The 14,798-nt window shown below is 33.3% G+C and overlaps 1 pseudogene; it reads right to left on the bottom strand.

Annotated features, from left to right (window-relative positions):
* Positions 1-13,976: 13,976 nt before the first annotated feature.
* LOC136233750 (VQ motif-containing protein 9-like) lies at positions 13,977-14,533 on the bottom strand (annotated as a pseudogene).
* Positions 14,534-14,798: the final 265 nt, after the last annotated feature.

Raw genomic sequence — 14,798 nt, 5'->3', positions numbered from 1 at the left:
GATAATATTAATCTATTTATTATTCTATTAGTGTGAATTGTCAAATTGAACCAAATACAATTTAAAATAACAATACTTATTCTAATAATTATTAGTTTACATTTATAATTTTATGTAAATTTGATCTCCAAATTTTATAATTTGATCATTATTTCATTCATTTTTATAACAATACTCTTTAATCCTTCTATTAGTCGAATTTATCAAATTTACAAATCTTTATATGGTCCCAAGAATTTAAAAAATAATTAAAAATACTTTTTTTTAAGTCCTTGGATGAATTCGGTTGATATGATTCGAAGAATTATTCTTAATTATATGTAAAGAGTATTCATGGAATGTATTTAATTTTTGGATGATTTTTTTTATCCAAAAATATATACTCCCTTCATTCCTTTTTTATAAGTCATTTTATAGCAAGTTAGTTTTTTTTTTTCTAAATATAAGTCATTCTAGGTATACAAGAACCTTTTCGTTTAGTTTTTTGGTCGAACATTAAATTTTTGTCTTGGTACATGTGTTTTTTAATATTTCAAGTCTTATTCCCCACCCATTACATGCGATAGAATTTTTTTTAGTTAACTAATATAAATTTATTAATTTGACTTTATATTAATTGTATTTCTTAATTTGTGTGAAATAAGACTTAATACATCATTTGCCACCAGAACTTGTCCAAAAAGCTTGATTGGCTCCTTGAAATTTCAAAATGTCCCGATAGCCCCCTCAACTTGCATAAAATTTTCAGTTAGCTCCTTAAAATTGCTTAAAATGTAATCAATTGATCGTTTGGTTGCAAAAAAATGAGTTAAATATGGAAGAATTATTGGTGAAAACTAGAATACTCAATATTCAATTGATGAAGGGAAGCCGTATATATGGCTGTACAGGGAGAGTTTGTTACAACAAACAATTACAAAAGAGATACAGATAGAATAATATCAAAAATACAATTTGAATAAGTCTAGGTTATCTAATTATGCAAAGACTATAATAACCTTATCAATTGGATATGTCTTAAAAAAAAGTAAAACGACTAAAATCAGGGTATGCAATTTTAATATTAGAGAAGACAAGTTTTATATTTGAGAAAATAATAACTTCATTTTTATTATTTGTTAATTATGTAAGAACAAACCAAGATGCGAACATTTTATGCAAGTTGAGGGGCTATTAAGACATTTTGAAAGTTCAGGGCCAATCAAGATTTTTTTGGACATGTTCAGGGGGCAAATGATGTATTAAGCTGTGAAATAACATAGAATGACTTGTATAATTTTTTTTTTAATAAAAGGTTGGGACGCGATGGAGGGCACCAAACATCCCAACTAGGTTGGCACCGCCGAAAAACCTCAATCAACCTGAATATTATTAATAAAAAAAGAAAAAGTTACAAAGAAAGAATTAAACAAAACAAACATGTGCTATATTACAGTGATCATCAAAAATAAAAAATTTGCAAAACTGAGTTGCAGAATGCCATCAAATTATATCTGAAGATGCCTTGCCGAAGTTTGCGAGACTGTCAACAACGTGATTGCCTTCTCTATAGATACGAGTAATCTTACAATTCATAGATGAACAATGCTCAAGACACAGCAAAATTCAGTTCCAGAGGGGTCTAATGTGACTCCCAGAACTCGACTCCAACTCTCTGATTAAATGAAAAATTTTGTGCCGCAACATTTGGATTGAAGGGAGCTCATCCTCAAATATGGCTCGGTTTCTAATGTACTAGATAAACCAAACACAAGAAATCACAGCTCCTTGCCAAAGCTCCATAAGCTGCTTAGGAATCCGCAATCCGCCCAACTGATCAAACATATCTGGAAAGGCAATATCCGGCGCAACCAAAACTGCAAACAGATAAAAAAACAAACCTCCATAAGTTTTTCGCAATAATGCAATTAACGAACAAATGGTCCAAAGATTCAATCTAGCTTTTACAAAGCTCACAGTGCGAAGCCAAAGCGAAACCTCGCAGCTAGAGAGTGACCTGCGTTGCTAACTCCCTACGCATTAACAACCAACATGTAAGAGAACGACACGGAGGAATAGCTGAGCTCCAAATGAACCGATGCCAAGGAACAGTGTCCGCCGGGTACAGAAAGTCGTAGAAGATGCGTGCTGTAAGGTTGCCTGAATCTGAATTGGTCCAAATGCAAACGTTGTTAAGATCACGACCCTTACAAACCCGCTGGATATTCTGTTGAACCACCTCAGGCAAATGCTCAATGTTATCCCATAAATCACCATCTCTGAAGTTCTGAAACGCATCATACATCAAATTCTGGCTACGAAGCGCAATAGCAAGTTGATTAGCTACAGATGGAGTGATCCATGCATCCGTCCAAAAATTTAAGACCGAATTCTCACCAAACCACCAGATAACATCCTCTTTAATTTTCTCATAAATTGGGCTTGCGGAAACCTAAATAGTCAAGTTGGTGACATACCTCTTAGAAAGCCCTGAAGGGACTAGAAACCGCGAATGGAGAAGCTTAGGGATGAAATGCTTTCCTTTTATTAAATCCCAGCTGAATTTACCGATGAGAGCAGAATTAAAAATACCAATATTTTTTATGCCAAGTCCTCCGCTGTCAATTGCCTTGCAGCAAATCGACCAAGGAACAGTAACTAGTTTGCGTGTATCCCTGTTGCCGGTGCAAAGGACATTTCTGATAGCTTTGTTAATTTTAGAGATCAGAGTCGACGACCACCTGTAAATAAAAAATGAATGAATTGAAGCCCCAATCAGAGCAGATTTAACCAGAGTTACACCACCGGCCATAGACATCGATTGACCCTTCCAAAGATTGAATTTTTTGAGGAACCCGCCAACAAGGGGCTGCAGAAACCGAGTTCTAGTAGCTCTTTGAAAAAGAGGCACGCCAAGGTAATTGAAAGGAAGACTTGTAATCCGAATTCCCAAGACCCCAACCATCCTCAATCGACGATTAGCAGTGATAGAATTCCCAAAAAAGGCTCCTGATTTATCCCAATTGACAGCTTGCCCAGAGACAGAGGCATAGAAATTAAACAACTCCCGAACACATCTCATATTGCGCAGCGAGGCCTGACAAAAAAGAAGCATATATCATCAGCATAAAGCATGGGAAAATTGGATTGGTTTGAGTAAATCATAGGCTTAAACTTTCCCTCTCTCTCATTTAGAGAACCATCTGCTAAAAAAGTTCTCAGCAATGCCAAAAAGCATTGGCGAAAGCGAGTCACCCTGACGAACTCCACAAGAACACCCAAAATAGCCTATGAGACTGCCCCCTAACATTATTGAAATCCGGGCGGACCTGAGAATCTCCAAAATCCAATTTCTGAACTATAGAGAGAATCCAAAAGCTTCAAGAACAGACATAAGGAAGTTCCAGTTAAGAGTATCAAAGGCTTTCTTGATGTCAATTTTTAACGCCATATTACCTCCAAAACAGTTTTTCCTCAACATGTTCACACCTTCAGAGGCAAGTGCAATACAATGATGAATACATCGGCCATGTATGAACCCGAACTGGTTGTCTAAGACAATGTTGGCAGCAACAAGCGCAAGCCGATCAGAGAGTATTTTTGAGATAATCTTATAACTGAAATTACCCATCGCAATTGGCCTAAATTGACCTACTTCATTGGCCCCTGCAATTTTTGGGAGTAAAGCCATGATACTGGAGTTCCTTTCAGGCAACATATAACCCGAAGTGAAAAAACTCTAAACCATATTACAAACGTCGAGGCCAATGATATCCCAAAATTTCCGGTAAAAGGATATCCTCCAAACCCGTCCGGACCAGGCCAGCTGTCACCATGGTTGGAAGTGGCCCAAAAAAATTTCTAGCTCTATAAATATATATGGAATTAATTTTTTTATTCATATATTAATGTTATTTTTGACTTTTAAAAGGTCCAAATAATTAATATTTTACAAAAAAAAGTGGTACAATTGACTTTTTGAATATAGGTGAAGGGTTAATCTGAAGAAATTATGGAATATTTTTTTTTTGATTTTGCATAAAAAATATATTTGGTGAACGTAATAATATTTACCGTACAATCGTCAATAAAATACATCTTTTTATTATTTATATAAATATATTATAAAATTTTAAGTACAATTTTTTTTTTATAAAGAAGCCTTAATTTTTTATCTCGTCTGGGTCCATAAATTGTCAAGATCAGCCCTATTTGATATTCCGCAACTGATAAAGGGGTTGCGGAGAGAGATTGTGTGATAAGGAGAGAGAATGTGGATACATCGAGAGTATGTGAGGTGTAAGAATATGATTTTTTACTAAATATAGGTAGTTGACCTTATTTATAAAAAAGACATATACTATCATTTGTTCTCGTATACGTATATCACTATATCTATGTGGTTGCAAAAGAAAGGACTTAGATCTGAAGATTCAGAAGAGTTTAAATGCTGAAGCTTGGAATACAAGTGTTTTTCTTCAAATTTGGAGTTTCAAGAAATATATGTTCCATCTATTGGTTGTTTTACTTGTACATTTAATGGTTTATTTTGCTCTTTGTAGTTCTTTTGTTACCTTTATTGATTTTGTACTAGGCATAACCTGTAATGATGTAAGATTGTATTCTTTACTTTTCTTGTTGTACCTATTGTTTTCTTATATATGAAGTATGAATTTTCATTTGAGCTCATTTTTTGATTTATTTATTCTTTCGGGTTTTGCAAGGTTAATCTTTTGCGTTTCCGACCTAGTCGGGATGTCTACGGCCTAACCTCTCTCCGTCCCAACTCTCTGTACTAGGCCCCTCTATATTGAACTCATTTATTGATTTATTTGTTCTTTTGGGTTTTGCGGGGTTAATCTGTAGGGGTGCCGACCTAGTCGGGATGTCTACGGCCTAACCTCTCTCTCTCCCAACTTTTATTTTTTATTGAAATATGGACCTAGCCCAACAGGAATCCTTCCAACTTTCATAAATAAAAGTATGAATTTTCATAAAAAAAAAATAATAAAAAATATTGCCACATCAATACTTTTTAACTACTTTTACAAATTTAATTGTTTTTTTCTAACCATTTGAACCTTAAAGTACCAATTTGAAAAAAAAAAATTTGGTTATAATGGAGGGGCTAACCTTGAGGAAACGCCAAAAGTAGACCGACCCTTAAAGACGTGTCATTATGAAAAGCCCAGACCCACAAAAATCAGAAAAAAATAATGTACTGGATGCCTGCAGGAGGCGCATCACACTTGTGAAGACCTAAACTCAATCTCCCTACCTAGTTTCCATCCAATCGGGTGCCCTATTCCGTTCCCATAGGATATGAACGAGCCGCACCTCCCAATCTCTGTCATATAAATCACGACATGCCATAATAAGCCAATAAAAACGATGACGTTGAACCACCTCATCACTAACAAGCCGAATTACTACCAAAGATTCCATTTCAAATACTACCTTGCCGTAATGCCGAGTCCATGCGTATTTGAGGCCAAAATACAAATCCCATAGTTCTGCGAGTACTACAGTGCAAAAATCAATATTCACCGCCACACCTCCTAACCACTGACCATGCTCATCAGGTAGTATCCTTCGAGCAGAAGCGAGCTCCAGGTTCCCCTTGCTTGCACCATCACTATTAAATTTAACTCATCCTATATTTGGGGAACCCACCTAACCAACACCTCTCTAGTATGACGTGACAAGTTTTAAATGTAGTATATTAGTAAAAAAATTATATAATTTGTTTTTATGGATGAAATGTTGGGTTTCTTTTAAATTTTATTAATTTTCATAATTAAATTTCTATAAAAAAAACCTGCACCTAATTGGATAATAAATGAAATATTGGGTTTCTTTCGATTTTTATTAATTTTCATAAATAAATTTTTATAAAAATAACCTACACATAATTAAATGTATTCTGTGTCAATAACAACCTACACCAAATTGGATATTCCATAAAAAGAAAACACTGAAATCATGGCAATAGTCCTTATTAGGAAAAGTCCATTAATAATCAACAGTTTTGAAATTTTGGTCCCCTATAAAAGGCGTTGATATCTTGATTAGGGTTTCAGATCTTCACCGATTACAACAAATCAGCGTTACAGATGCAATCTTGATATGGCACAACTCAATCAAGACTTAGTTATTGAAATCTTGGTATGGTTGCCAGTGAAGTCTGTTTTGCGTTGCAGATGTCTCTATGTGCAATCATCGATAGCCCTAAGTTTATCAATCGACATCTCAGAAGGTCTTCCCAAAACTTAAATCTTCATAAACTGATTTTCCCTGAGCGATCGACCAAAAAATTTCATGTTTGTGATGTGAATATTGATTTTGAAGAAGATATTATATGGCTTGAAAATCCAGTCTCATCCTCACTCAAGGAAGTCTTTGGTTACTGTAATGGTTTGGTTCTCTTGAATTGTTCAGTGTCTCAAGGTAAATTTGGATTTGATATGTGGAATCCATCCACCAGCCAGTATAGGAAAGTTTCTGGTTTCAAAGTCACACCTAAAGTCCAAATCATTGGCTCCGGTTTGGGCTATGATAACTCTAGTGACTGCTACAAGGCTATTTTTATGGCAACTGTTGAGCGAGAACTTCAATTAGAAGTTCAAGTTTGGATTTATAGGTTGAAATCAAATATTTGGAACAGTGCTCAAAATATCCATTTCCCAGGGTCCAGAATTGATAGTGATAAAGGTTGTCCTGGAATTGGTTACTTTACAAATGGTAGTGTGCACTGGTTATGCACACTTTTTTGTAACAACAGAGGGAAATCAGAGATTTTGGAATTTGATGTGCAAAAAGAGACTTTCTCTATAGTCTCTCAACCTGTTTGCTCAATCGACTTATTAGAAGGAGTTGAAACCAAATTACATGTTTTAGATGGGGTTCTTTGCATCAGTTATGTCTGTAGTTCTTGGAAAAATGGTGGAATTAATCAGGCTGATTTATATATGAGGAAGAAGGATGGAGTTGATCAGTTTAGTTGGACAAAGTTATTTTGTGTTACAGAACCTTTATTTTTTTACACATGGTTTGACAATATGAAGGTTTTAGGATATTCAAAAGGAAGAGATAATATTCTGCTTGATATTGGTATGGACTATATGCTTTGGTATGATCTTGAAGAGAAACGTTTTAGGAAGGTGGAAATAGACCAGAATTCTAATTGGGATAGTCCAGTTCTTTGTCTCGTAGTTGAAAGTCTTGCATCTCCAGGTGGGGGAGCAAAAAGGAAATTCTAAGTAATCATTTTTTTTATTAGATTATACTGCTTTTTATATTTTTCTTTCTTGTCTTAGTAGAAGTAGCATGACATTAATGTTTATTTTGCTCAATTTCTGATGCTGGATTCATTGATACATAGTGGTAGCAGGAACAACTGTTTATGTTAATCCAAATGTGTGATGTCTACAGTTTTGTTGTGGTTTTATTACAATTTTTTAGCTTTATTTAAGGACTGTTAGTTGATTTTGCATCCCCTAAGACATTAAATTGGTCATGGTTTTGGATTCTTGGTCGTAGAGGCAGTAAAACTGGTGGCATATGTCGGAGATTAATATAAGATATATGATTGGGCCTTAACTATCAGCTCGAACTTTTAGTTTAATCGGTTCCATGACACGGCAATATATGATTGGGCCTTAACTATTAGCTCGAGCTTTTAGTTTTTTATTCGAGCAATATTTGAACGGATTGAAAATGACCGTAATTAAAGTTAGGGGAATATTTAGACTGAACTTTGGATGACTCGTATGAGAGCTTTTGGACACGGAATTGAGTAAATCAAAAAGGATAAAATGAAGTTAAGGAAGTCAAGAATGAGCTTATATAAAAATCGGGGACAACAATGGACTTTAAAGGCTCGGAAACGTGAAAACAAAATGAGTGGGCAAAATGTGTAAAACATGGAAAGATTGTGTAAAAGAATTTGAGTTGCAAAGATTGGCTTGTAAAATATCAGGCAAAACAAAAGACTAAATTTAAATATAGGATATCAAGAACAATTGTTTATCATAAATTGAGAACAAAAATAGGCTGTAAATAGTCTGAAACGGGAAAGGAAAAATGTTAGACAGAAAATATAAAACTTGAGAGTCAATGATTTTAGTGAACTTCTAACTAAGTGATTAGTAATTTTTGGACTAGGAATTGGTAATTTGAATGAAATGGAATTCAAAAGGTTGTGAAAAGATTAAATTGAGGCTAAAAATGAACTTGAAAAGTGAGATTAAAGCATGAAATTATGAAAATGAACAACAAAGTCTATAATAATTTGGCATAGGTGTTTTTGGATTCTTGATTGGTCTATTTATAGCTTTTAGGAGTATATGTCGGCTGAATATGTTGCCCACTTCCTTTAAACTTCTCTCATCTTCTTTCCATCATTTGCATTCATCCCTCAAGGCCTAATTTTGCTTCATGTTTGTGCCATTTGGTCACACTTTGGTCCGGTTGTTGGCTCATTGTGGTGTCCCAATCGTCCCGAACCTTTGACATTGGGTATGAATTATTGTTGATTTTGAATCTCACATAACATATGGGTTGATTCGTGGCTAAATAGAGGATAATTCTCAAACTCGCACGACGTTTGGCATACCTCACACTACAACAAATATCATTTATAGCCACGGGTAAATTTGTGACTAAAGTGAAAAAATTCCGTGACAAAATGATTTAGCTATGATAAAATATTTCGTAGCTTGTCGTAGCTAGAAGTGGCGTAGCTAAAGGTTTAGCTACGTAACTTAGGTTACCCGTAACTAATAATAGATACATATAGCTACAAAAATAAAAAACTATAACTATAATAATATTATTTATTGCAATGAAAATATTTAATTTGTAACTAAATATTGATGTAATTAGCTACGAAAGTTATGTTTCGGATAAATTTTAGTTTAGCTACTTATAACAATGTTTGTAGCTAAAAAATTGACTTTTTTACCACAAGTATTTAACTTGTAGCAAAATAATAATATAAACAGCCATAAAATTACAAAAACCATGGCTAAAACTTAAATTTATAGATTTGAAATTAATTTTGTAGCAAAATTAAAATTTATTGCTTTAAATGAAAAGTAATATAACAAAATCAATTCAGTATTAGCTATAAATTTTAAATTTGTAGTTGAAAAATATTAATATTTTTTTTGAACCAGAAAAATAATAATATTAAGTACATGAATATATAATTTAAACTGGGAAACCATGTCAATTATAGATAAATTATGAAAAGGAAAGATAAATTCATATCCATAAATAATATGAACAATTATCTAAATAGAATAGTTTTACAATTTTCAATTGTTCTAAACACCAAATACGAAAGAAGTAATATTTAAAACATACAATGCTTAAAATAAAAATTATATTAATCAATATATTCAAATACATGTTTCTCTGAAGTGAAGCTTGACATTCCATAAAGTCTTCTACATCACCTTATAGATCGTCCATAGACTGCAAAAATTACACAACTCCTTCAAGACAATATATAAAAATAACTGAGCTTACATAAATTATACAATTAATCGTTATAATTTAGTTATTCAATCACATAAGAATGTTGAACAGGGACATAACTAAATATATCAACATGAATTAAACGTCCCTATGATCTAATGGAATTATATCACTAAACAAGGACATACATATATTACCAAAAAATTACCCACTGCAAAAAAAAAAACACATGATGTTCGAGCACTAAAATATTCCGTGACACATAAAAAGTTTCAGCTTGTTTTAAAAGTTTCAGTTTTGTTGTTCGAGCACTAAAATATTCGGTGACACATAAAAAAAATATGTTTCAAAAAGGGTATCTAAATTCATTTGCTAACCTGTCTTGAGGGTAGCACCCTTGCAGTCCATCCTTCAATCTCCTTGACACCACTGTCAAAATGAGGTAACACCACATTTGTTCAACCTACCCATCATTTCTACAATAATTTTACCGCATCTGTGATAATCAGCATACTCAAACTCAGCAATGTATCTTACACAGCAAGAACAAAGGCTGAAGCAAAAAACAGAAAAAGTTCATTAATCTTTTCAAGGAAGAGTAAAAAACAAAACAAAATTGATACCATGTTTTTGCATCACAAGTAGAAATCTGATGATGACTTTTGAGGAAGGCCAAATCATGGCCTAACGTTTCCCTGGCTTTTCAGCATTGTACCTACACTTCGGAGAATCATTCAAAACACTAACTCTCACCATCTTTATTGCTAAAAAATTTAAGATACGCCAATCACAAGTCAACTCAAGATATGGTAATAAAAGGGATTCATACCTAGACCAAAACGATAAAAACAAACACTGTGGTCTCATAATGAAAATAGAAAATCAGAAGCCCAAAGATGTAGAAGTTTAAGGATAAATGACAGAACAAAACAAATTTTAATTTAAAAAAAGAACTACAAAGGCCAAATGATCAAGAATGTTCTGAACTTATACGTGCCCAAACTCTAAATCTAGTCATAGAGCTAAACTAGATAATTCAAATTGGTATAAGATAATTTCAGCACCCGAATCTATTTTTCACAATGGAACATGGTTATGTTTTTTTTTAATATATGATAATTTCAAATTAGTATTAGATAATTTCAGCATCTGGTTAGTCACCAGATTAAACATTTAATGAATATGAAAGATTTTTTGAAGGTTCAATGGATTATCAAATATTGTTTTAATATTGCTGATCAACATTCCGATGGACAGCAGGGATTTGAGGAGATAGATATAAAGAAAGTAGAGGAACAATCAACAGAGTTAGAGAAAGATCTGATAGTAAAAGAACTTGAAACCCTTAATGTTCTTGAAGAACTTGGGACAACGAAAGGGATCGTCATGGAATTGAAGCTTCAGCTACAGAAAGAAGCTCTAAGATGTATGTCAATCCCAGATGATCATGTTGCAAGTCCTGCTTCTATCAAGGAAATGAACAAAGAAAACTGTAACTTATTTCCTGTCCTGAAGTCCTTTCTTGACATGATCTTTATGGAGTTGAAACAAGCCAAGTTGAATCTACTATTAAAACTATAAAGAATGAATTTCAAAAACAGAGTGAACTTGTAAACCTAAAAAATGTAAGCAACAATATGGGTAAAAACAATCATAGCTGTATTTGTTCAATTGAGTCTTCCATAGATAATGTCACTAACTTTTATTTTTCTCAACCCTCTAGGCCTAGACATCTTAACCTCTCTCGATTTCTTTTGAAATTTTTTTGGAAATTGTCAAATCAAAATAAAAAATCAGTTTATATATAATACAGAGATAAACAAAAGTTTCAGAATGAGAAACAATTAACAAATTAACTTTCTAGAGGATATGGAGGGGACTGTTGTACCTTTGGTATAACCTTCCCAATATCTGCAATCTTCAAGAAAAGCCTAAAGGAATGAAATAAACCAATATTAATAATGATATACAGTGGTGGAACCCGAGTTTTTTTTATAACTTTAACAAGATAGATATTCCAGGAGATGTAACAAAATGTAGTGAGAATATAAAGAACTGAAGTCAAATTAACAGAGTTAAATTCATATATAGGCATATCCCACTGGAGTCTTTAAATATAATTTTCACACACATTGACCCCTCAATGTGTGTGAAAATAAAAAAAAATTAGGAGTTTAATTCTTGAAATCTTAAAAGTTCAAGAAGTTAATCATGTACGTTTTGATACGTATTTTTTATAATGATGTATTTTGACTTTTTTTTTTACTTAACATTTTATTACTTCTAAGAAAATCATTCATTACTTTCTATAGTTTTTATTTATTTATAAAACTGCAATAAATAAGTAGATTTCGTTGCTAAATAATTCAATTTGTTACAGTATTTTTTATCATAGTAAAGCGGTTGTAGCTGATACATTGCATATGGCTATAAAGTACACTTGTTGAAGCAAAAACTAGTAAATAGCTATGAAAGTGTTATAATTGTAGCTATTTGTATATATTAGCTACAAAAATTAATTCATAGCTAACTTTTGTAGCTGCTAATTATTAATATTGCTATAGATGGGTAAACTTTGTAGCTAAATATTAATTAGCTATAATATTTTTATCATAGTTGAATAGTTGTAGCTAATACATTACGTGCTGCTATAAAAATATATTTACCTAAGCAAAAATTGGTTAACAGCTATAAAAGTGGTATATCTGTAGCTATTAGTATACATTAGCTACAAAAATATTTTTCATAGCTAACATTTGTAGCTATAGATCACAATTGTTGTAGTGTCACACGTCAATGTGGTTCGGTCCATTTAGGAGCAGAGATCTTAAATTGAACTCACATGTTGTGGTACTTAGTCACCCGGCGCGTGAGTTCTATTTTTTAAACTTTTGACTAAATTGATTATAATATTTTTATTTACATAAACTTGAAAAAATAAAACTTTATTTTGAGGGCCAACAAATACATTAAGCCTCGTATTTTTTATTTTATGTCATGTTAAGCCCCTGATCAGGGGCTAGACATGGTGTGCCTAGAGGGAGCCACGCTCCCTCGACCGCTTGAACAACCACTAGGAAAGGACTCATGATAATGATATGAGGCCAAAATTTTAAAGGAGGTTGTTGGCTAGGGGTCCACATGATAATTTTGACAAGGGCCGGAATCCTTCAGCCACCATACTGAAATGTAGTTTTGGACCGGTTGGGGGGCCAAAGCCATAGTATCGGTCGGTCGTGACCACCCCTACCATAGATGGTTCGGGACATCTTGTCCGCTGAAACCACCCCTACCATGGATGGTTCTGAGATTTCGTCCGTTGAAACAACCCCTACCATGGATGATTCAGTCCCTACCAATAAAGTGTGAAATTGACCCCCCACGAAACAATCATATATTTGCCACAAGCCCTAATGACCATAGAAGTTAGCTTTCAATATAATATTATTCATTTGATTTGTATTAGTAATGTTTATCCCAAACAATTTTTAGTGTGTGATGTGGCTATATGGAGACTAAAAATCTTATTTCGAGCTGTAAAAAAACATAATTCCCAACACAAATTAAATAAATAATGATTTTTTAATTCAATTATATATTGACAATAAATTAATTTGATAAGCAATGACATAGTAAAAGATAAAGGTTAAAGCCAATAAAAAAAATGAAATATAAAAGATAAAGGGTTTAAGGCAACAAACAAACATGAAAAATCGGGGTCAGAATATACTTTTTGCATATTATTATTAGGTAAATTACATCCATGACCCTTAAACTTTACTAGTTTTCACAATATGATCATTGAACTTCAAAACGTATTATAAATCAATATTGTGAATTAAAAGAACATCCTTTTCTAAATCAATATTGAATTTCTATTTTATTGATTTATTTCAAAAGATAAGTAAATTACAACCAAAACTGTATTGTACATATTAATTAGTAATTCAAACTTGTAATTGGAATTTTTTTTTTGACGGCATATGCTTTTTAAAATTTTCCTTTTTAATGTGGACATGTACATTTAAAAATAGTGTCATGTCAAAGTAGAAATTAATTGGAATTTTTTTCCATAATTCTGAACATTATATTGCTTAACTAATTAGCAAAGCCACATTAATCCGAATATGTAATTAATTAAGTGATTTCTTGGGTATCATATTGAATCTGTTTTTAAATACTAATTAAAAATATAAAATAGGAGGATACAAGAAAAATATATATAATTCAAAAATTTCTTTTTTTATGAAAATTAAGAAGGAAAATATATATATAGAACCTTTAAAGACAATCAGATCTGGATATTATTAAAGAAGGGAAAAGCTTACAAGACAAAATAAACCAAGAATTTCCAAAAACCAGAAAAAAAAAACACCAAAACAATTAAGAAAAACAGTTCTACACTATGCCATTAAGGTTCCCATTTATAAATGGATTTACAAACCTTACTAAAATATTGGGATTTTTTTATTGTACTTATAATTCAATTAGAGACTATGTTTTCAAGGCAGCCAATCCTAAAGACTTCTCCATATCAGGCTTATCATTTGAAATGTGGGCGATACGCGAAACGCTGAAGGTGATATCAAGGGACCTGGGTTAAAAAAAAGGGGTGTGGTGAAGGCGGGGAGTCTAGGCACCCAAACTGCAGCGGAGACGTTGGCTGTGACGTCATCATGTCAGACGGCTGCTGTGGGGTTAGATTATTGCAGCAAGGAGAATCTAGTAGGACTAGAGGCGAAAATCCGGAATGGGCGGTGGGGATGGAGTTGTGAAGATAAGGCATATAACCAGAAACCGGAGATTCTGCAGCGGCATGGACTGGTGGAAAGGGTGATAAGGGTGATAGAGGAGGTGGTGGTGGGTGGGAGGAAGTGTTGGATGTAGGAGGGGGCGGTTGGTAATGTCCGCCAAGGGAGGAGGTCGGATACTTTGGAGGCGAGAGCTGAGCCGGGTGAATAGGAGGAGGAGTAGAGAAGCTTTGATCCGCAGGAGAACCAGTGAGCTTCTGGACAACATCCTTAAAATCATTCTTGTTAACATTATAGACCATTGGTTGTGATTGGTTAAGATTATTATTGAAAAGATGAGAATTGTTGGAGGTTGGAATTTATTACCTGAAAATAAACCTTCTTGCTCTGTATTAAATCCTTGGATGTGAACATGTTGGATTGCATTCTTCAATATGTGTCAAGAGCAAATACGATGTGGAATCCCAGGGATGATTGTTTCTAGTGCTTTATTCAATGATTTCTAGCCATCCGTCAACACTATTTTCGGCTTTTTTCCATCCATGCACTCTAGAAATGTTTGCAAAAGCCAAACATATGATTCTGCGG

Source organism: Euphorbia lathyris, chromosome 6 (assembly GCF_963576675.1).
Source record: "Euphorbia lathyris chromosome 6, ddEupLath1.1, whole genome shotgun sequence".
Lineage (NCBI taxonomy): Eukaryota > Viridiplantae > Streptophyta > Magnoliopsida > Malpighiales > Euphorbiaceae > Euphorbia > Euphorbia lathyris.
This window is presented reverse-complemented; position numbering and strand designations above follow the sequence as displayed.